The 25,929-nt window shown below is 33.7% G+C and overlaps 1 long non-coding RNA gene across 1 annotated transcript; it reads right to left on the bottom strand.

The window, feature by feature from the left end:
* Positions 1–23,063: 23,063 nt before the first annotated feature.
* LOC148788070 (uncharacterized) lies at positions 23,064–25,318 on the bottom strand. Its single transcript, XR_016065613.1, has 3 exons — positions 25,243–25,318; positions 23,852–23,906; positions 23,064–23,285 (listed from the first exon to the last, which is right to left on the bottom strand). It is a non-coding gene; the product is annotated as an uncharacterized LOC148788070 (long non-coding RNA).
* Positions 25,319–25,929: the final 611 nt, after the last annotated feature.

Genomic DNA, 25,929 nt, shown 5'->3' with positions numbered 1-25,929 from the left:
AAGTGCACGTGATTGCACACTAATATCTAATCTTGTTTCCTTTTTTTAGTGCGTGAGGGGCTAGAGATATGTAAAATGATTGCATAAACTTTTTACAAACAAAGTGTTATATGTAGATTAAAGAACAAATAAAAAATTACCAAGAAAATAATTAAATTTTAGAATACAAATTAATAAGATGAGATAAAGATTACTTTAGTACTTAGAATGAATAAATCGTACTAGCAAACGGATTTCTAATCTTCAAATGATTTGGATATATAATTATTTTAGTTTTATTGGTCATAGGAATTTTACATTATATCTTGTAAATGAGAAACTTCCACCAAACTAATGCTAATTCAATGGTCATGGACTAAACACATGGTTTCTAGTCGCTGATCAAGATGCCTAAAGAGTCGGGCTCAAGAGGGACTCAACCTAGGATCTGATTGACCTATTCAAAAAAAGTTGGTTGGTCCAATCCAGGCCAATTCTGGGCTGATTCCAAATATCAATACTTGGGATAGGCCCAATGACTTAGGACCTCCTAATCCTTGGTCAAGTTAGCGGGCCAACCTAATCAAGCCACTTCTTTTTTTTTTAATAATATATTACATATAAGTTTTATTTTATTCTTGTAGCTTAACTATTCTATATTTTATATACTTTTGAAACTCTAAAAAGCTTTACCTTTATTCTTCTACTTCTATATTAGTACAACAATTCACTAAAACTCATTGTTAATTTTTTAAAAATGTATTTTAAATCTTTTTTGGACTTGCCATTATTTAAGTTTATTATTTGTAGCTGGTTGGTTAAATTGTTATTAAGTTCTTTATGCGGTCTTAGCAACTCTATTTTTTTGAAGTTTTGATTTTTTGTTTGATTTAATTTATGATTTATTTATTTAAATAAAAGCATAAACTTTTTAAGTTTGTTCAAAAAAGTATCTCATCTTCATTAAAAAAGAAAGAAAAGAAAACAGGCACAATCAGGTTTGGTTTGAGCCTAAATCAGGTAATCACCACTGCTATTGCACTTTCTCTTCATCCCCATTTTGTGCTAAATTTAAGGTATCAAAATTAGTGTTTTCAAGTATGAGTTTAGTCACTACAGCTACTGGTCATGGTAACAAAGTATATCAAAAAATAAGGTAAAAAAGAAAAAGACAAGCTTTCTTGAGCATAATTTCTATAGCCTCAAGAATGGGTTCCACATGAATTTATTTTAAAACATTTATCAAATAACAAAGTTGAATTTCTTGTTGAACCCTAATTATGGAAAAAATTTCTTAATATATTCAAAAATTAAATATTTATTTTTTTAAACTTTGACAGGAAAAGAAATTAATTAAAAACAAATTACAGAAATAAAAAGAAAAATAATTAAATCTGTACCTAAGGCTCCATTAATCTTGCCGAGAGAGCACAAGAGATGGGATCTGATGATAGCACATCACCGGAATCTTCACAAGATGAATTTGAATTTGGGTCAGATGAAATAATCTGGCTAAAATCTTTAGTGAATGTTCTTGAAGAATTTTGTTGGCAAATTATACAACGATGAAGAATTAACAAATTATTAAGAAAAAAGAATTAAAGTAGGAAAAAGAAAGAATCAAATGCTTGAGAAAATTAATAATTGAGCCGCCCGGATAGAATTCATCTTTCATTTATGGAGTTTTCCGCCATTTCTTGGCTAACAAAGGAATCAGATGTAATGTTCCTAGGGCTCTCTGAGCGTAGTACTTTATGGACTTGAACAGTGTTCTGCAGTGAGTGTGTTGAGGGAGAAAAGGCGTGAGCAAATCTGAAGTGTGAGTGGTTGAGTGAGAGAGTGTGAGTAAATGTTGTGTGTGTATATGTGAGTGTTCCAAACAACAATGCTCAATAGGTGATAGCAGAAGCCTCGAAAGTTACATTTTGTCTTAGGTAAAAAAATTTAAATTAAAAAGTTTTCTGTTAATTTTTTTAAAAAAAACAAAATTTAAAAAAAGTACCAAAAATTTACAGAAAATTTTTAAAAATTACCTAAAAAATTTATAAAAAATTAGAAAAATTACAAAAACATTATATAAAATTAGGAAAATTAAAAAATTACAAAAATATCAGAAAGTTTTCAGAAAACCGTAATTAGTGTTTTAAAAAAAAAATTAGAAATTTTTTTCAAAAAACAGAAATTTTATATAGTTAAATGCCCGAATGTTTTTTTCGAAAAAAGGCCAAAATGTTTTAAAAAAATTGGTGTTTTATTTTATACGAAAGTGGAGGAAACAAGGAAGAAAAGTGTGGTGAAAAAGAAGAAGAAAAATGGTGGGGGGTGGGGGGTATCAAAGAAAAAATTTGGGGTTTCTAGAAAAAGAAAAAGGAAACCCAACCATTTGATTCCACTTACCTCTAGACGGCGGCGGACGGCTGACGATGGTGGAGCTAAGTACCAGGTGAGTGAGGCAGTCGGTCGAGGAGAGTGAGGGAGAGAGAGTGAAGGAGGAAGAGGGAGGGTGAAATAAAAAAATCTTCTAAGTTTTGTATGTATACCGATTTTTGAAGCGGGCTATGGCATTTATTTTGCCAAAAGGAGTTATTAAGGAGATAGAGAAATGGTTCCGCCAGTTCCTGTGGAATGGTGAATCAAGCTCAGGGTACCTAAAGGTTTGTTGGAATCAAGTGTGTCCCCTGTTGGAAGATGCTGGACAGGGAATCATGGATGTAGGAGCCCTCAATCGAACGCTTATGAGTAGACATATCTGGCGGATTGTTAGTAAATCTCCCGGTTCTATATGGGTAACATGCATTTGCACTATGAGACTTCAAGGCAAATCTATTTGGACAGTTGAGACCAATTTCGGGTCATGGGGTTGGCGCAAATTACTTGGACTCCGACAAACCCTTCAACCCCATATCCATTATAAGATCGGTAATGGGGAATTAGTATATATTTGGCAGGATCCTTGGTATCCTATGGGGATCTTATTGACTATATTTCCACAGGGCCCCTATCACACCCACACACGGGCGGACATGCTCCTGAGAGAGGTTATACACAATGGCGTATGGCATTGGCCACAACTTCTTACTTCTACACACACACGGGCGGACATTATTATGTTGAACATCATTCATAATTTGGCTCTATACACGGCACTAACGACTCGATGACTCTGAGAGGAGGCCCCTACACCAATAGGAGAGTGTATGACATTTTTCGTTCTTCAGGCCCAAAGGTAGGGTGGTATTCACTACTTATGGGCCCATTCAAAACTCCACGGAATTCGTTTATCTTATGGCTAGCTCTATAGGAACGACTCTCTACCATGGATCGTCCGTGGTTACAGCAACTTAATCGTGATTGTGTTCTCTGTTCGTTGGATACATTGGAGACTCACCAACACTTGCTATTTTCTTGCCCTTATTCAAAACAGTGTATTTGAATCTTACGCAAGAAGGTCCGATTTTCATGGACAAACAAAGAATGGATGATTGATGGGATGGTTGCTGTGCATAAGTGGCGGGGAAAGGACGTGGTTAACACCGCCTATCTAAACCTTTTACCATCTCTAGTATATCACATTTGGCAAGAGCGCAACAAGAGGAAATTTGAGCAATTGGATCGTGACCCGTCGCCATTGGCAAATATTATTCTAGACGAAATTAGATTACGTATACTTAATGAAGAATTGCCAAATACAATTAGCACGATAGCCTTGTATAGATTATATGAAATTCCATGGCACTCAACATCAGCCATATGACTTTACATTATGATTTTTTTTAATGCAATTTACCTTTACCGAAAAGAAAAAGAGTAGTTAATAGGAAAAAAAACTATATTACTTTACATTTTTATCCTTAAAAAATAATATTTTTAAGGTTAATTTAGTCCAACCAAAAAAAGAAAAAACTTTTTAGGTGATTCGTAATTTTATAGATATGTAGATATAGATATAGATTGATAAATTTTTCTAAAATTTATTGGTGCCCCACAAACTAACTAGAGAAAATGTTTTCTTGGTATTCAAAGTTCTAAATTAAATTGAAAGTTTAGATATTGTTCAAATTGCATGGTTACGTCTTACAACTAAAAGGTCACCAGTTTGAATCCTATAAATATAGGTATTTGGTCTATTTTTATAGTAGTTTCATGCATTTAATAATTTTTATTTAATGTATGCTTTAATTTGAAATTATTTATCTATATATTGATAATTAATACACTGTTTTCAATAAAAACAAATCACTTATATTTAGGTTTTCATGAATCACAATTATTTAATAATTAATGAATGAATTTTAGAATATCGAATCATACTTTTAATATAACAGAAGAAAAAAAGTTGATCATATTATAAGGATTCACATGAATAACTTATATCTTGGTTGGATTTTTTTTGTCTCAATAATTTCCGTAGAGGGTCCACGTCTTGTTGGAGAGGGATTTTCTTCACCCTTACGTCCAACTTGTCTTCATTTTCTTGTACAATTATGCGATACATGTCCCTTTCCCCTACTTCAACCTGCCATACATATGTATGTTAGTAGAATAGACGAGTTTATTTTATAAATTATAATAGCACATTTTTTAGATAAAGAAACGTAAAAGTGCACGTGATTGCACACTAATATCTAATCTTGTTTCCTTTTTTTAGTGCGTGATGGGCTAGAGATATGTAAAATGATTGCATAAACTTTTTACAAACAAAGTGTTATATGTAGATTAAAGAACAAATAAAAAATTACCAAGAAAAGAATTAAATTTTAGAATACAAATTAATAAGATGAGATAAAGATAACTTCAGTACTTGGAATGAATAAATCGTAATAACAAACGGATTTCTAATATTCAAATGATTTGGATATATAATTATTTTAGTTTTATTGGTCATAGGAATTTTACATTATATCTTGTAAATGAGAAACTTCCACCAAACTAATGCTAATTCAATGGTCATGTACTAAACATATGGTTTCTAGTCGCTGATCAAGATGTATAAAGAGTTGGGCTCAAGAGGGACTCAACCTAGGATCTGATTGACCTATTCAAAAGAAGTTGGTTGGTCCAATCCAGGCCAATTCTGGGCTGATTCCAAATATCAATACTTGGGATAGGCCCAACCCAATGACTTAGGACCTCCTAACCCTAGGTCAAGTTAGCGGGCCAACCTAATCGAGCCACTTCTTTTGTTTTTTAATAATATATTACATATAAGTTTTATTTCATTCTTGTAGCTGAACTAAGCTATATTTTATATACTTTTGAAACTCTAAAAAGCTTTACCTTTATTCTTCTACTTCTATATTAGTACAACAATTCATTAAAACTCATTGTTAATTTTTTAAAAATGTATTCTAAATCTTTTTTGGGCTTGCCATTATTTAAGTTTATTATTTGTAGCTGGTTGATTAAATTGTTATTAAGTTCTTTATGCGGTCTTAGCAACTTTATTCTTTGAAGTTTTAATTTTTTGTTTGATTTAATTTATGATTTATTTATTTAAATAAAAGCATAAATTTTTTAAGTTTGCTCAAAAAAGTATCTCATCTTCATTAAAAAAGAAAGAAAAGAAAATAGGCACAATCAGGTTTGGTTTGAGCCTAAGCCAGGTAATCACCACTGCTATTGCACTTTCTCTTCATCCCCGTTTTATGCTAAATTTAAGGTATCAAAATTATTGTTTTCAAGTATGAGTTTAGTCACTACAGCTACTGGTCATGGTAAGAAAGTATATCAAAAAAATAAGGTAAAAAAGAAAAAGACAAGCTTTCTTGAGCATGATTTCTATAGCCTGAAGAATGGGTTCCACATGAATTTATTTTAAAACATTTATCAAATAACAAAGTTGAATTTCTTGTTGAACCCTAATTATGGAAAAAAATTTCTTAATATATTCAAAAATTAAATATTTATTTTTTTAAACTTTGACAGGAAAAGAAATTAATTAAAAACAAATTGCAGAAACAAAAAGAAAAATAACTAAATCTGTACCTGAGGCTCCATTATTCTTGCCGGCAGAGCACAAGAGATGGGATCTGACGATAGCACATCACCAGAATCTTCACAAGATGAATTTGAATTTGGGTCAGATGAAATAATCTGGCTAAAATCTTTAGTGTATGTTCTTGAAGAATTTTGTTGGCAAATTATACAACGATGAAGAATTAACAAATCATTAAGAAAAAAGAATTAAAGTAGGAAAAAGAAATAATCAAATGCTTGAGAAAATTAATAATTGAGTCGCCCGGATAGAATTCATCTTACATTTATGGAGTTTTCCACCATTTCTTGGCTAACAAAGGAATCAGATGTAATGTTTCTAGGACTCTCTGAGCGTAGTACTTTATGGACTTGAACAGTGTTCTGCAGTGAGTGTGTTGAGGGAGAAAAGGCGTGAGCAAATCTGAAGTGTGAGTGGTTGAGTGAGAGAGTGTGAGTAAATGTTGTGTGTGTATATGTGAGTGTTCCAAACAACAATGCTCAATAGGTGATAGCAGAAGCCTCGAAAGTTACGTTTTATCTTTTTCTCATAATATTTTCCTGTTAATTTCTTCTTTCTTGGTTTGTCTTTACTTAATATTATTGTAATAATTAGACAGAAAGCATTTTTAGAAAGAAATGTATATATTGATGCTATTTATGAATACAATAAAACAATAAGTTATTTTCTACAAAAAACAAAAAGAGACAATATTTATGAAAATTAATTAAAGAGTTCATCAATCTGTACATATTTTTGTATTGTAATCAACCATTTGTCTTTACAAAATTCTTTATAACAACTCCAGTTTTTGATTAAAATTGAAAAACTTAAAGTAGTGATGAAGTTAAAATTGATACTCAAAACTGAAAAATTAATCATGTATACCTTTCTTGCAAGTTCAATCATTTTGCGTTTATTGAAATTTGACAATACTTTTAACTAAGGATCTATTGAAATTCGGTTTCAAAGGCTGGATATTTTGAGAGAAATATATGTGGTAGGTGTGTTTTAATCTAAAAAATGTAATTAATGGTTTGGTATATAAAGATAGGTATAGACTAATGTCACTTACCTGATTTATAATTATAGTGATTATTACACTTTGAGGACTGGATTTCATTGATGAACTGGAGTCTAGTAATTTAAGTTTGAAATTGAATTGCAATTATAATAAAATTATACAGCTATACTAGTATGTGTAAGAATTTTTTGTACCAATTTATTTGGTTCTTTGCCACCACAGAATATATCACTTTCAAATATTTTGAAAAGACACATTAATTGACACTTTTGCATCCATTAATTCCTATATATATATACATCTGTATAATAGACCCTTAAAAAAGCTAAAAGAATAACAAATACTAGAGGGTTGGATATTATAAAAAATAAAGCAGCTTCTAGAATATCAAACCCTCTAAGGCTGACTATCCTCTAGCAGCTTCTAGAACTTCTCTTGCAAAACAAATAAAATTATAAACACTTTTAAGCAAGAATTCATTTTTTTAAGAAAATAATATTAATATTGTACTTACTTACCACCACCCCCAACACCCTCGACCCGCTCCAGCCGCCGTCCACTTTTTTCTTGTAGCACATCTCCAATAATTCCATCTGCTTGGGGGGCAACTGACCTTTGCTTCCTGTAGAAGAAAAAACATTTAGCATCTTATTTATAAAATAATGGTAAAATATTTAAAATACTATTATTTACTTACCAACTTCCTCTTGTGCATGTTGATAGAGGAAGACCCCCTCCCCCTGATACATAATTGAGGACACCGTAGAGTTCGCCGCACGATTCATCTTATTCTTTGAGGACTCCCGCTGGAAGTCCACATTGCCCTAGTACGTCTGGAGTTGGTCTAAACCTTGTTGGCCAGCCAGAGTGGCCTGACCAGGCTGGACAGGGCAACAGATAATATCTTCCGGATTTACTTATCGGCCAACATGTGGAAGACAAAGAACATTGACTCATTGTCATAGTCCCACTAGTAGGTCATCTACAATAATAAAATTAAATAAAACATTAGTAAAATTCATTAAATAATTAGATTATTAGATAAAATCAAATGAATTTAAAATTGATTAGCTTCATACTCTCAAACTATAAATATTGGTACTCTAGCGGCACCTACCTCAGACATGACGATGGGTGGGGAAAATGTCCCCATCACGACTACATTGATCCGCTCGTGAAAGTGGCGGTCAGATTTAATATTACATGCTATATTAGACATTTTCAATATAATATAATACTAAAAACAATTGATAAAAAAATTTACCTCGCGTCATCGAGTTTGATGTACTGGGCACACTGATGGTGAGGGGACTGATGCTAGTGGTGGAGCAGCCGCACGGTGGCAGACCGCCGTCTGATCACTGCCGGTGTAGTTCCAAATGCTCCGGCATCATCTGGAATCTGCAAGGCGGGGGACGGTGCAGTCGTGCCAGGTGGTGTGGGTGCTCAAAAAACTGCTTCCCAACTTAGGAAGCATCCCATGAAACTGGTAGAAGTGGCGTGCCACGACCACGATCACGTGGTACAGGAGGCGTACAACAAAATATAATCTGAACAAATTATTGAGAGATCTTAGTCTAAATTTTACGATTATTGACATTAATATGTAAATAGAAAAGAATATACTAATTCTTACACATCAAAAATATTATCATGAAGTTATGATTATTGTACTAATTAATTATTTAAAAATGTATAATTCTCTTGTGCACATATACAAACGGGCCAAGTATTTCTTTAAACTTGTTTAGCCTATCACATGAACTTTTTATTGTAGTATTCATTACAATCATCCATTTTAATCTATCAACATTATCTTTTATTGACAGATGAAGATAGATAAACATAATAAGTTCTATTGGCATAATTCAATTAATGGGCTAAACAAGAAAGGCATGTGTGGTCTGTTTGTACGCAGTTACCGAAGAACTATACATTTTTAAATGATTATTATTTATTGGAAATATTTTCCTCAATTTCTTTTCTATTTCTATTGATTATGTAATTGTATTTTAATTTGAAATATTACCTTGATATCGTTATTGTTGACATTATTTTGTTAATAATATTATTATTGGGATTATTGGTCTAATTTTGGGATTATTGACATTATTATGTAAAAATGTTATTGTTGGGAATATTTTCTAATTTTGCGATAATTTACATTTTTGTGTAAATAATGTTATTAATGGGACTATTTTTTGTGATTATTGATATTATTATGTAAAAATGTTAATATTGGAAAAAAATTGGTCCAATTTTTTTATTATTGACTTTATTATGTAAAAATGTTATATTAGGAATATTGGTGTAATTTTTATGATTATTTAAATTACTATTTAAAATTGTTATTATTGGAAATAATGATCTAATTTTTTATTATTAACATTATTATTTATACAATGTTATTATTGGGATTAACTATTGGTCTAATTTTTGTGATTGTTTACATTATGATGTGAAAATATTTTATTTGACAATATTGGTCCAATACTTTTTATTATTTACATTATTATATAAATAATGTTACTATTGAGATTGTATATTGGTCTAATTTTTTTTTGGTTATTTACATTATGATGTCAAAATTAGCCTAATTATAAAATAAATTGCACATGTAAAAAATAAGTTTCACAAAAAATTAAGCAAAATGATATAATAGACATAAGAATTGCATAAATTATAGAATGTTACATGAGTAAATTGCACAAATATACACTATAGAATTACTAAATTTCACAAGAATCGCATAAATTACACAACTATACACTTAATTCTGAAAAATTACACAAACTTTCTATAATGCCAGAAATTACACAAAATAAACTTCTATAATTGCAGAAAATTCTTATACAACTATATATTTCTATAATTGCAAAAATTGCACAAAATATTTTTTTTACAGGATTTTTTTAAAAATAACTAAAAATTGACAGAAAATTTTTAAAAATCACCCAAAATTAAGAGAAAATTTTTAAAATTACAAAAAAAATTTACAAAATTTGGAGAATACATAAAATTTACAAAAAAAAAAAAATTAAAATTTACAGAAAATTATAAAAATTACCAAAAATTATGAAATTTTTTACAATTTTTAGAAATGTATAAAAATTTTGAAAAAATTACGGCAAAATTAAGAAAGAAATTTTAAATTTCCGAAATAAGTTTTTTAAAATGTTTTACTTTACACTATAAAATAAAAAAACTAAAATATGTAGGAAAAACCGTCCCATTCATGTGAATGAACAGAAAAAAGTAGACTATAAATTGATTAAGGTTATTGAAAACAAATAATGCTACGAATTAAATTGATTCATGTTCCGAAGATCAAGTATATTTGTATATAAAATATTGTTATTCTTCCATAGATGTAAGTGGCATTTTATACTGTTGTATTGGATCGTCTAATCAGACCGTTAAAATTTTTACCAAATTGTGGATAATATTAAATCCACAAAATACTGCATTCGATGAAGTTTTTGAAACTTTTGTTATATAGATACTAAGATATCGTATTTGATACACAATTAACGAGGTTAAAAACAATTGAACTGTCCCGGATGTTGAGACATTGTAATCGGGAAGTGAACGAGCAATCTATGGGAATATTTAGGGATGGTTTTTGGAATTCATTTGGAAATGGTTTTTTTAATCATTTTAGAAACAAATATTTTATACATTTAGGAACAATTTTATTTAAGTTCATATTTTGCAATAGTCAAATATTAAATAATCGTTCCTATGTTTGATTTTTCCTCCAGTTTTCTTTTGGCGCGAAATTAAATTTATTTGAACTTATTTTGAAACGGTAAAAATAAATAGACCATTCCTAAATTTTAATTTTTCCTCTTTTTTATTTGGGACATTGTAATATATTGGACAGTTTATTTTATTAATGTCGGTTCAAAATTGGAACTGGCTCTAGATTGACTTCCTAATTTTTTGACCACTCCTAAATAGAAAAAAATTGTATTTTGTTTTTAAGACAAAATTATTGGTATGGACAAATAGTTTGCAAGTTGTACTTCTAAATTAGCTGGTAAACTATTTTTCTAAATAATTTTTTAATTTATACTAATTTCTATCGACAAAATGTGACACACTTGATATAGAAAATGCTAAATGTCAATCTTAATTATTGTTTTCTTCTGTCTCGTAATCCTCATCAAACCTATGCTCGTTAGGCTCGTCATCAGATTTATAGTTCCTCGATCAGGATGTACCTGCTCCTTGTTGATTAGCAACAGAAAGCTCAACGACTAATTGTATACCATTTGAGTCATGCAGGTCATAATTATGGTTGTCTGTCGCAACTTGTGCAGTAGGTATTGTCTCAACCTCTTGAAATATAATGTCAGTCCATCCGGAGTTAGGTTATATATGGCTTTGGGCATCACGTTGGGCTTCCGTTCGTCCAGCTCAAGCTTCGGTCAATTACATATGATCTTCAAGTCCTTCAATGTATTGAGAGTATCCTTTGTTGTTTCTTTTATATCCATCATGTATTGAATATATTGTCAAACACATTCTTCTCAATGTGCATGACATCAGGATTGTGTCGTATCAGATGCATCGACAAGTACTCGAGCTCGCAGAAGGTGTTTTTCTTTTTCCACTTATGCTCGCCACTATACCCGTCCGGGAGTGACAACGACACTTCAACCACAGGGCTAAACTGTTCAACCTATTTGCGGATCTATTCTCCCATCAATCTTGACTGTTCAACATTCCTTTCTACTCGTTTCTTTGTGAATGATTTCTTGTTTCTACGGAACGGATGGTCTGGGGGGAGGAACTGTCTGTGATAGTCAAAGCAACACGCCTTCCTACCATTCTGTAGGTAGAATGAACGTGTGTCTTCCAAACAAACTGGACGCTGCATAACACCACTGGAACTCCATCCAGACGCCATTCCATAAGCGGGTAGGTCATTCACAGCCACATCAACACGACGTGCACTAGGAATATCTTCTTTCTCAGTGTCGCATGTTAGTACACATACATGCCACAGATTCTGCAACTCCTTGATCAGCGGCTCTAGGTAAACATTAATGAAATGTTTTGGATTGGAAGGACCGGGGATCACCATCATCACGAACATATACTCAGCATTCATGCACATTCCCAATGGGAGCTTGTACAGTGTAAGTATAATGGGCCAACATGAGTACGTAGTACTGCCCATGCAGCGCGAGCCCATCCGTGCACAAAACCAGTCTAACATTACGGGGCTCTACTCCAAAATGAGGATGTGCCCAGTCAAAATGCCACCATACATCTACATCAGATGAATGGCACATGGATCCTTCTTCCGTTTGGTTATTGGCATGCCACGTCATTTCCTCGGCAGTCGCTTCTGAAGCATACAACTTTTTCAGGCGTGGGGTAATCGACAGGTATCTAAAAATGGCATAAGATGTCTTTTTGCGATTAGGATTTCGCTCCCTGGTTGAATTGTACCTAGCTTCTCTACAAAACTTGTAGTAGTCTAGATCAATGTCGTCCTTCCTGTACACCATGCAACCATTTTTACACACATTTATCTCTTAATAGGTAAACCCAAGTTTCTTATTAATTTCTTTGTACTATAGTAATTCTGGGTAGGGTGTGGTTGTAGGGCACTATATTATCAACCCACTGAGATATTTGGTCATATATATGCTGAGAAAATGGCAGGCAACCTTGATATTCACCAACTCAGCAACAACCCTCAATTGAGATTGGGTGCAACCATTCCACAACGGCTGTTTAGCTGCATGCACTACATCACGAAGCTAGTCTGCTAGCCCAAACACATAATTAGGGCCCTCTACCATAATATGAACTAAGCCCTGCATTAGTAGGACACGACCTCATACCATTATCAAGCACAACATCCTGGTTATACTTAGAAGACCAGACAGCCGACCTGGCGGCATAAAAAACCATTCTCTATGCCGAATCCATCTACACCGAATCAGCCCAAGGCGTACTTGTACCCTACATAACATTTGAAATGGGAGGTTGCTCCTCCTGAAATGGGCCCGCGGTGACGGCCTGAAAATACTCTTACACCCTCTCCTCACCATGAGAAGTCCAATTATAATAGTCTGGTATAAAACCTTTCGTAAATAAGTCCAAATTTACCTCGTCCATCTTAATTTTCAAAACTTCATTTTTGCACTTCTCACAAGGACACTTAATTTTCTCACCATCTATGTATACATGTTGAGTTTTGGATCATTCTGTAAATCTAGCAACACCATCCTCAACAGAGTAATACTCGCCCTATTTGGAAGGTTCTTCTCATACATCCATCTCCTCAACAATCTTAACATGACATTGAGTCCTACATAGACACACAAACACACAGAGAGAATTTTATATATATATATAATTATGATATTAAATTAATTGATAAAATTACAACAAATATAATCAATTGACAAATAAAGGGTTAAAGTTGTTACCTGATCAAAATAACTTTAAATATCAACAAAGATTCGAGACAAGTTAATGAACAGGTTGAAACACATTACTTCTTAAATAAAACTAATAATTTGGAATGATTTTTCGCATAAATGATTAAAGATGTTCTAAAATCGTTCCAAATCATACCTCGTTTTGGCATACATTTTTGAGTTGTCATCTTTCGGACATCCTTTGTCACACATATAGGAATGGTCAACTCAAGACCGTTCCTAATTCTAATATTATGTTCCAAATAGAGTTCCAACCATTTACCGTTAATATTTTGAAGCAGTATTTGGATCGGATTTTGTAACTGTTTGTCTGGAACTCATGTTGGAATGGTTTGCCTATACAAAAATTAATACCCAAAAAAATATAGATCATGACATCATCTTTTAATATCCGTTCATTATGTGTTCCAATGACCGTTCCAAGATGGAAGGGGTTTAGGAACGGTTACCCTGACTACGCCAAATCCCGCCTTTCTTTATGGTGTGGTGATACGCTCTAGCCAATCCCATCCATAAAGGTGGTTGGTGGAGCACAAGATCTAGGATCTTATCATAGCACAAGAGATTATCCACAAGATTTTTAGTGTTACGAGCTAGCTTAAGATAGGGCTTTTTCCAATTTCTTCCCATTAGTTACGGTTTTCTCATATTGTACCCCATTACAATTCTCAATAGCAAGGAGCATTGTCTTGTTGATAGTGCCACTACACATACCATTCTACAACACAATAGTTTTTTCTCAAACTTGTTAATGGCAAGACCAATTGTGAATACTATTTCATGAGTTAGTAATCTTATTGAGGGCTTCAGAAGAACTATTATACTGTTACTTGAAGGAACAAGGTTACACATAATATTCTAGTAAATCACAAATCGTGCTAGGATACTTGGCTCTAAAGAAGCAAATTCTCGAAAGAGAAAGGAGCATGCCATCTCAATTAATCACAATGCTAATGTGACCACTAGTAATGTCTCTAATAATAAAATTCTTGAACTGATTTATCTAAATGTAACGAGCAAGATCTCGAGATCAGTTACGAGATGTCTATTAATTATGCTTACAACAGTTTAGGTTGTTACTGGAAAGAGGGTAAATTGCATTTTTGTCGCATAAATGGACCTATTTTTAATTTTGGACCCATACTGTAGATGATTTACACATTCCATCCAATATGTGCATTTATTTTCCAATGTCAGGATACAAGAGGGGCAATCATGAAGTTGCTAATGACAGATGATTTTTCAGTTAGGTGGGAACAAATTTGGAGGAAAAATGTACAGATAAATAAAAATTTTGTGGGAAAGGTTTATTTCTTATTCTATCATATACAAATAGCTAATTTGTTTTCTTCTCTCTTCCATTTAGTAGGAAAAAAAATATGAACACGGATGCAAATGTAGAAGTTCTTTGTCACTGAGGAAGAATTGCAAGTTTGAGAACCTTATGGACCAAAATAGAAAATAAGTCCACTTATTGGAGCAAAAATGAAATTCACCGTTGAATCGAAATTTAAATGAATGAGATTTTTGCCTATTTTGTAGCCGTCGAAATCATGGATGAAAATGAAAATGATCCCTCAAACTATAGAGGAACGCTAACATTTAAATAAATGAAAAAATTAAAAATAAACAAGAAGTATTTGGACCTATTACTCCCGCACCAAAAGGTGTTCAAGCAAGTTTGCTATAAGTGGTTGTTTGTACGAAAGAGAAATGAATGAAATGAAATTGTAAGGTACAAGGCTAGACTTGTGGACCAAGACTTTACTCAGAGCTAAATTAATTAGACTGAAACGTATTCACCGGTAGTGGATGCAACCGTACTTTGATTTTTAATCAGTTTATTAGTAATTAAACTGTTGGAATAGGTGACCAAAATCCAATTAGATTGGCGGTTTTGAGAACCATTCTAGCAATCTTTATTTAATCTATATTATTCCGACGAATATGGTAAGTATTCGACTTTGGCGCATGTGTCTATTGTGCTTGTCATATTACGTTAAGGACTATTTTGATGTCACAACAGATGCCCACAGACCACTCAATAACCCATGTAGTTTGGTTGCGCATTGGATGGCGCTATGAAACTAATTTTCGAGGATTGGTCTGAAACGTTCAAAGTCGTGGACCTCAAGACTAGGATCGAGAGTCCTACAGAGACTTGCACTGAGTATTGCAGTCATTCGATGAGTGCAGCGTTTCATCAGCGACAGACGTTGGACGTCTATGCAATTTCAGTGGATTAGTTGACAAGGTAGTCAACTGACTGAACTGACTCATGGAGAACGTCATATGGAAGACTTAGAGGCTTGGTAGGTATATTTGAGTTCTTGGCTCGGATAGTAAGGGAGTAGTCCTCAAACTTGAGAAATCACGGCAATCACGTACATACGATGACTGTATCTTGGATCTGTGCAAGACGAGATTATGTCACAAACGTGATCATCATAAGCCTTATCTAGTGCAGTCGAAGTATGTAGTGAGGACAGTGAGTTCCAAGAAGAGGATCCATCCCCTATTAGTATGTGATAGAGGTATCTCCTATGCACTTGGAGATGTATTCACGTGTTATGAATCTCCAGCCACAGTCGTTGATCGAGTAGGAAAAGGAGGTTCCTATGTCAAGAAATTTGGCGTAACACGATCTCAATTATTATGTATAGATTTTTAGTCCAAGATGGAAACTGACACCTAATTCCATGCCCTCAACTAAGCTTGGGAGACGATAGACTAAAGGACCATACCTGTATGGACTCGGGAACATAAATGTTCACACGAAAATTCACTTAGTCTCTAGTGTCGTTGACCATTGCTAGATGACCATCTATGGTAATGGACTTTTTTGATTAAGGGCTAATCAAGAAAACATTAATTTATAATAGTGTTGGACACTAGTCCAACTCTAGCTGAAAGGTGAATGTAAAGAGTCACACATTAATCACCGAGAAAGAATAAGGAATTAATTTAGAATTAATACCATCAGATGTAAGTAATTGGATTACTCATACATATGGGTACATTGGATGGAAGCCCAAGCTTAAATTAATTACATTAATTGAAATTGTGCTTGTCTTTATTAATTTAATGAATTGGATTTCATTAAATAATAAGAGACAATTTGAGCTTGAATATATATTTGGATTAAATACCTAGTGGGCTGAACTAAATGAATATTTTTAAATTAGATTTAATTAAAATTCATTGGGCCTTGAATTTACTTTACATAAAATTGGCCCAATGATTGAGGCCCACTTGCAAAATTCATGGAGGGAAAGTTGATCGAAGAATTGCATTTTTGAAAAGTGCTAGCTTTGTCATAATTAGACTCTTCTCTATTTGGAACGGACTGAAGAGTTACCTTATAGATCTAGCCACATTCTTGTTTATCTATTCAAGGAATATAAATATATTTTGTGTATGATTATTAGGGTAATAATTCATTATAAAATACAACACAAAAATTTCCTCTCCTCCATCATAATTCGACTACCCCCTTTATCTCAGCTTTGGTGAGTTTTTCGATCTTGATTCCTTCTAGAAAAGGAATTAAGGTCTCATTTTCTAGTGTGATGTGGATCATCTTTAGAGGATTCCTATGTTGGAATCTCTTGTGAACATTCAACGAAACTAGCTGGTTGGAAGCTCAAAAATTTAAGAAGTACATTTCGATTTTAATTCTCACTTCAATATTTATTTTTCCATCTATATCCTCGTATGATTATATTTTATTGTTACGTAATTTTTCATAATACATCGGATGCCCGGGAACTCCAAGGATCTTTCCCCTGTCTAATGTGACAGAGGTATCTCCTATGCACTTGGAGATGTGTTAACGCTTTATAAAGTTGTGACTACAATCATTGGTCGGATAGCAAAAAGAGGTTCCTAGGTCGAGCAATTTGGTATAATCCAATCTAAAGTATTAAGCATAGACGCCTAGTCTAGGATTGGAACTGACACCCAATTTCATGCCCTAGACTAAGGCCGAGAGACGGTAGACGGAAGGACCATACCCTTATGGACTCAGGAGTCTAAAAGTTCACATGGATTTTCGCCAAGTCTCTAGTGCCATGGACTGTTGCTAGATGGCCACCTATGGTAATGGGCTTTCTTGATCGAGGGTTGATCATGAATTCTTTATTAAATTGAATTTAATTAACAATAATGTTGGATACTAGCCCAAGTCTAGTTGAAGGTGAACCTAAAAAGTCACACACAAATCATCGAGAAGGGACGAGGAATTAATTGAGAATTAATTCCATAAGTAATTGGATTACTTATGTATGAGAGAGATCAACTGGATGGATTAGCCGAAGGATAAATTCGTTTAACTATTTTATATTGGGCTTGCCCTTATTATTTTTAATAAGTTACACTTATTATTTAATAAAGGTTAATTGGGTTCATGTATTTAATTGGAGTAAATATATGATGGACATAAGTAAGTGGGCTTTAATTAAATTGAATTTAATTAAGATTGATTGGGCCTTGTATTTCAATTAATTAAAATCGGCCAAGCCTATTAATTAAGTTGGTGGAAATGATTAGAAAAGGAAATTATTGACTAACAAATTCACTTTTCAAAATTGTCATGTTAGTGATCCTTTATTTGGAATAAAGGATCTTATTACCTAATGGATGGTTAAATGTACCTAGATATATTGTAATGCATCCATACAAGGTATATATATATATATATATATATATATTAGTTATTTGGAATAACTAGTGAATACAAAGCAAGTAAATAATTTCCTTCTCTCCAGTTCCACCTCTCGTCCGAACCCCCTCTTGTGCATAATTGATGTGTTTTTTCTCCTCAATTCTTTTCTAGCAAATAGAGTTGAGGAATCCCAAGTTTCGGTGTGCAGTGGATGTAGCTTAGAGGGTTTCTACATTGAAGCCTTGCGTGAATGGATAAAACGAATGAGGTTCGAAATAAATCAAATCAAAGGTGTTTCTTGATTTATATTTATGTATCTCTCGTTTTTCGTTCAACTAATTGTCATGTTAATTTTATTATTTCTATTTGTTTTATTAACCACATTGAACACCCGGGAACTCCAAGGGTACACCCCTTGATTTTATGGTTTCATTGTGATTTCATTTTCTTTAAGCAATTTATTTTAATTGCTTCCGCTTGCGCGTTGCTGGGCTGATCCACTCGCACTTTCCGATGCCCTTCCAAGTTGAATCAGAGCTCAGTTACCATGTAGGGGCTATGGTATTTTGTGAATAATCATGAAAATGTGATCTTTATTGCTTTTGAATCATGATATATTTGTTTTACTTATTCTTTGATAATTATATGAGAAAATTAATTTGTTTAATTTTTGCAATTTTGGATGATTTAAGTATTTCATGAAAATTAAATTTTTTGATAAAATACTTTTTTTAGTTTCAGTTTAATATGTGAAAATAGAAAAAAAATATCGGTAATGTAGAGTGTACTGCTGATCGACAATGCACAGCATACGCACAGCCGGGCGCGCACGCGCGGTTGTGTTTTATTCTTTTACTGAAGATGTTAAAAGAAGGGCAAATAGAAATTAATTTTTTTATATTTTGATGTTCGATCATTGAGATTTTGAATAAATTAATTTATTGAATTTTTAACTAATAATTCAATTTGTCCAACTATTTTAAAAAATTCTCGACATCTAATTTAAGAAAAAGGCTCGGGACTAAATTCTTCAAAAATGAAGAAATGTGGAAATAAAGTAAGTTACAGGACCAAAAGTGTAATTTTACCTACATTTTATATTATTATATATTAAATTGATTAAGCATACTGGCCATGATGTGGAAAGCCTTAATTTTGTCTATAAAAGACTAATTTGTTCCTGGAAGATCAAAAAATAACAATTTTACCTGAAGGATCTACGCATTTTTTATCAGGTCAGGTCATTACCCCTGGGTTGGATCTGGCGACCCGACCCTGGCAACCCGAGACACGTGGAAGAAGTCTATTGGAAACAAGACCCCCTGTCTTACGCTATAAATACTCCATAGTTAGTGCATTTATGGTATGCTCACTTTACCATTCTTTACTTTTTGGTCGCTTCGGCTCATCAGCTCGCCAACGTCCTGCTTCACCACCTCAAAAACATACTAACTTAAGCATCGGAGGGTCTTAGCTGGGGGCCACTCCAGCAAGCCTAATAATTTGCTTCACTATTCTCAGGGCCCAATCACTGGAAAAGGTAGCGACCTCGAACCGCTTAGAGGACAGTTCACCCAACCAAGGAGGTCACATAGATTTTAACCCAGATCATTTGACGTCGGCTGTGGGAATCTTGAGAAGAGGTCCTTTAGTTCGGTTTGATTGGGTTTCAAGGTGGTTGAAGGATTTAGGTATCCAGCAAAGATAATTCACCATGTCGGAGTCATCAAGGCACGAGCAAGAAGAATGAATCCTTCCATGACGAGAGGGAAGAAGATTGCATCTAACAAATGAAGAATGGCAGATGATAGAAATAGCAAGCAAGAATGTAATGGTGGAACACGAAAAGAAACTGGTTACATAGGCTGAATCAGAGAGGAGGACGTTGGTCAAAAAGCAGAGAAAGGTGATTGCAAATGACCACATGGAAGGAACCAATCGCACGAGGAGGAATATGCGACAAACACTGGAAACCAACCTAGCAAGAAAGAGTTTAGACACAACATTTAGCAATATCAGGATGAGGGAACCAGGGATCTCCAGAGCTGAAGTGGAAAGTTTAGGGAAGTAGATAGAAAAACTAAAGCAATAGATAGACGACTTGAAGAAACGAGGTGACCTAGTGAAGCAAAATAGGGACTCGCGTTTTGCCAATAAGATTCTGACCGAAATTGTCGGTCCAAATTTTTTAGTACCCGATCTACCCAAATATGATAGGTCGAAGGATCCGCAGGAACACATTTCTGCCTTCGAACTAGTAATGAACTCGTGCGGACAAATGGATTCTACTAACGTAAAATTATTTGTGACAACTTTGACAGGAAAAGCGCAAGAGTGGTTTACTAGCTTGCGAGTGGTATCATCGAATCCTATGGACAACTGACGCAGAAGTTTGCATTTCACTTTACTAGCGAAAGGAGATCGAAGAGGTCGGCGACCTATCTTTTCACGATCCAGAAAAGGAGCGATGAATCCCTAAAAAGTTTCATAGGGAGATTTAACAACGAGACCCTAGAGGTACAGGATTTGTGGATTGATATGATGAAGAGCATATTGTTACATGGGATGAAGAAGGGATTGTTTGCGTCAGCATTATCTAGAGATCCTCCTGGAGACGCAGAACAATTGATGTACTTAGCTCGAAAGTATATCGACGAGGAAATTAATGGAAACAAGGATAGAGAATGGGATAGAGGTCGAGATCGAGATAGGCAAATATGTGGAGGAAGAGATCGAACATCCCCTAGTAGATCAAGGAGTAGTGAGGAGTTCGAGCTCGAGGGAACGAAGGAAAAACACGATGCAACAGTAGAGTTATTTGGTGAAGAAGACAACAACTTGAAAATATCGATATGTTTGTATGTTCGTTAACTTTTTACCGTGGATATTTAACTTTTGCAGGAGCAGTCTTTTTACTAGTGATAGAAGTAAATGATTATGCATATTACTGTAATATTTTGAGAAATTGGTTACATTCTATGTAAAAATGCTCGCATGAAATAAAAGCACTTTCGGGATAACTAGCATTGCAACGAATTATTACTGACCTGAGAAAAGCTCGGCCTGGGTCAGAAGAAGACTACGACCTGAAAAAGGTACAATTGAGTCTGAAAAAGGCTACAACCTAAAAAAGGTACAAATTGGATTTCAAAAAGACTACAACCTGAAAAAGGTACAAATTGATTCTAAAAAAGACTACGGCCTGAAAAAGGTAGAAACTGAGTCTGAAAAAGACTGCGACCTGAAAAAGGTTTGGATTTGTTTGAAAAAGATTGCAACCTAAAAAAGGTTAAAATTTGTCTAAAAACGACTGCGACCTGAGATATCCTAACAAGGTGAAGATCATGTCCAGAAAAGATTAGGCGATTACGCGGCCTGAAAAAGGTAGTATCGTGCGAACTAAAAACCTTGCAATCTGAAAGGGTATCTGAAAACGATCTATCTGAAAAAGATAGACTTGAACATAACCAATCATTTCGACTTATGGTCGATTATATTCAAGGGAACTTTATTGATTTTGTTTGCTCAATGGAATTCTTCAAAGTTTGCAGGTATGAAAAGGGGATTTCATATAAATAAAAAAGTCATCATTGATCTAAGAAATGATTTACGAGTTCTGGGAACATAGAGGATATCGCTAGTATAGAAACTAGATGGAAGAGGATCTAAATAAAAGTCAAATAATTACAAGTTTTAAAAACCCTAAAACCTATTAATTTGCCTTGCCTTCTTCCATCTTCTCGATCTCGTCCACCAAGACCTCCTGCAAGAAACATGTGTCTTTAGCCAACTGAAACTGATAATTTGTATGGCCACAAATTTGGCTGACAGATATCAAGTTGATAGAGAATTGAGGAATACCGAATACATTTTCCAAAGTAATATCATCATTCAATTTAACTCTGCCTACATATTGAACTGAATTCTTTGAACCATCAGGCAGGTGGATGAAGTGAGGATTAGTGGGTTTGACAAATGAGTGGAACAATACAATGCTTTCACATACATGATTGATGGCCCTACTGTGAATTATCTAGCAATCCAAATCAATACAAGTAAGTTTAGCGGCATTACCTGCAAACTCCTCGTCAAATTGTGCAAAGCCTTTGCATAGCTGGTAATGGGATTTGAGGGAGTGTTTGCCTTCTGCAGCAGCTTAATCAATTCATTTCCCATAGAGGTGCCCTGCATACCTTCACTTTTGACATCGACATTGGCAGCAAAAGCTCTCCCCTTCTTCCTTCGCTCATTCAGAGATTTATACCAGTCACGTATGCCATGCAATTGAAAATATGTATCTTTTCCATGTCCTAGTCTTCGACAATGTTTGCATAGGAAATTCCCTTTATCTGCAATGAACTTCTTTTTCTGCACATACTTATCATCATCTCTCTTAGTTCCTTTCATAGTCAGTTGATAGGACACATTGTTTGTACTTATCTCTGTAAATGTTTGTATTGCTCTTTGTTGTTCAACAGTGTAAAGCATAGAGAAAGCCTTTTCCACACTGGGCAGTCGATCAAGCATAAGTATCTGACTTCCTTCGTTGTTTAAGGTTTCATAAACGCCCATAACAAATTGCATTAGTTGAGTCAATGAAGTGAGTTCATCAATTTCTTTGTTAATACCACTAGTACAATCTCCACACTTACACTTTGGCGCAGGTGCCAAACAATTGAGCTCATTCCAGAGCTTTGTCGCGTTTGTTAGATATGTTGTAAGACTTAAACTTTGTTGTACCATTGAAGACAATTCCCTCTGTAACTGGTAAATTAACGGCCCGTTACTCCACCCATACCTTGCATTTATCGCGAGCCACAGTCCTCACGAAGTATTAAAATGCATGAATGATTCCACCATGTCCTTGGACATGGAATTCCAGGTCCATGATGTCACTATCAGATTAACGCGCCTCTATTGCTCAAAATTGATTGATCTAAGAGCTAGTGTTGGAAAGATTCGTTTCTAAAAGAGATGTATATTGCTCGTTTTCATACCAGAAAGTTTGTGCCATCCAAAGGAGAAGATGTCAATGTTAGCTGTGAATGCCCAGAAGGATGAACAAACAACATATGCTTCTCACATTGAGACGCAGTTTCACCAGGTCTCTTTCCCATCGTCGATGAAGCTACTTCGTCGTCCATGAAGAGAGAGGTATGCATTGTAGTGTGTATATACAGAGACCTTCACGAAAAAGGATCTAATACCATGTTAAAACTTGCAGAAGACAACAAGCACACAGAATTCATTATCAAAGATAAATTGCAGATAAAATACCCTGTTTCTCATTCATGGAAAAATGAAAAAAATGACCGGGAGGGGTTCGAATCCAGGTTAAATACAAAGAAGAGCAATTGCCTGAAACTACTGTAACAAACTAACTAACCCTCCATATTATATGGACCAATCAGGAGCCGAATAAATGATTCACATTTTGAAAGAATGGTTAGATGCCATGAAGGCTGAAATGTAGCACCCCCTTCGCTACAAGGCTATATCTACGCTAAACATTATACTTATAGTAATCCCTGTGTTTACAAATATAAATGCACAAAATAATTTAATTCATATGTATACGTAACCCCAACGGCATAACAAGCGTAATCAACCTACAATATCATATATGCACATCAAACACCACAAGTAGTCCATCATAAGTAATCTCCACGCTTAAGTTCTCTCTATACAACAAAATGTGATTTGTACTCTAACTGACAAAGAGGAGAAAACAACATACTGGCCCGACCTACCTGAGTATAATGCGTAGTCCTAGTCTTCAACAGTCAGACGCCTCAAAGTCAACTCCTGAAAGAAAATGTCAGCAGAGGGATGAGCCTGCCACTCAGTAAGTAAATAACCAGCCCTATCTATATATGCATGTCAAACACAACTCCAACAAGATAAACAAGCAACACGCATGGAATACAATCAATTTAATTCCGACATAATCAGCTTTATTACACCACATAACTGTCTCATAATATGACAACCAACCAAACTCCATTTTTCCTAGATTGCTTACCAGAAGGTGATATTGTGTTTTTCCCGCCAACTCAATCTCACCGTTATATAAATTTAAGTGAACCACCTTGACAGCCAGCTCATCAATCTCATTTCACACACAGCATTTTCATTTCGCATATAGGTCTTTCATATCGAATATAGTTCTTTCATTTCGCACATAGCTCTTTCATATCGCACATAGCTCTTTCATATCATATTTTCGCATTATAGGCTTTTCAACACATCAAGGGGTATTCACACCACAATTATATTCAATTTTCACCACTCCCTCATTTCCACATATCTTGTAAGCAACTAGTAACGTAAAATAATGTATTAACATATTCTCATTTTCAGACATCCACAACACATCAAACAACAAACATAATATTTCCACGTATATTCTCATTCCACGTACACAATATCGTCAATCAAATCAAATCATCCATCACTCATATACTTCAGATAAATTAATATCAACACGAACCACAAATTCATATAACAGTAAAACCACAAATACAGAAAGTATATATAGATAATACTAATTATTTACTTACATCAATCTCACAACGTTTCTTTCTACTCAATAGCTAATTGTCAGTCCTTTCACCTCACCTCCGTATCCTATAATGAGTTATACCACATACAATTAATATATCGAGAATATCGTAATTTCTTTTAAATATAATATTAAATATTATTCGTACGATTTCTAATAATTCTTTAATATTTCATTTCTACCAAAATACAAATCTTCATTTTTCCTCTTTATTAATATATCATTTATTAAATATAATTTTCGGAGTATTTCTATGAATTTTCTATCAATTTCTAAACTATTATAATCTTTAATTGAACAATAATACATAGAATTGCGTATTTGGTTAAGAATTCCGATGAAATTGTATAAATTAGCTATAGTAATATTCAAATCTAACGAATTTAATAATCTAATTAACCAACGACATCATTTTTATATCCGATTCTATATTTAATTAGACACTATTTTAAATAGTCAAACCCGTAAAATATTCCGGTTAAATAGTACATCGCTTAGTATAAACAACATTTAATAAACGGACTAATTAAACAACATCATTATATAAATTATTATAATTTTTAAAATATAAATTCTTACCTCTGTTTTTTTTCCTTTTCGCCGAGAGAATTTCAAATTTCCAATTGTTTGTGTGTGAATTGTGTATGGGTGTGTGTGTGCAATAAAGAGAGGACAGAGAGAGTTGAGGCGGTGGCCACTCATTCTCTCTCTCTCTTCACTTTATATATATATATATATATTATATTATTATATACATAATATTATTATTATATATAATATTTTTTTTATTAAACTTTTCTCAAAATACCCATTACGTCATTCCTAATTTCTTAATTAATATAGTTTGCTCTCAAATATTATAATGAGTTCCAATTTAACCCGTCCAAGTTTTATTATATTCCAATTATGGCCCATAATTTATTTACCAATTAACTAAGTTTCATAAAAATTTACCAATTAATCGCTCAATTATGTATTATAATCTTTGAGGCGTCACATGAAATTACTGCTTTTGGGATAACTATACCTAGGTTCTCACTCCTTTACCAGCTGGGAAGAAACACATTGGATGAATGTGGGTATTTAAGACAAAGTTGTGTGTGGATGATTCTGTGGAGTGTTATAAAGCTCGTCTAGTAGAAAAGGGATTTACTCAAATTGCAAGGGTGGATTACATTGACAACTTCTCCTCTATTACCAAACTTATTTAAGTGCATGTGTTCTTCTCACTAGCTGTTTCCCATAGCTGGCCCTTATAGCAAATGG

Source organism: Sesamum indicum, linkage group LG5 (assembly GCF_026168435.1).
Source record: "Sesamum indicum cultivar Baizhima isolate 11 linkage group LG5, ASM2616843v1, whole genome shotgun sequence".
Lineage (NCBI taxonomy): Eukaryota > Viridiplantae > Streptophyta > Magnoliopsida > Lamiales > Pedaliaceae > Sesamum > Sesamum indicum.
The sequence above is the reverse complement of the archived record's forward strand: the minus strand, read 5'-3'. Positions and strand labels throughout refer to the sequence as shown.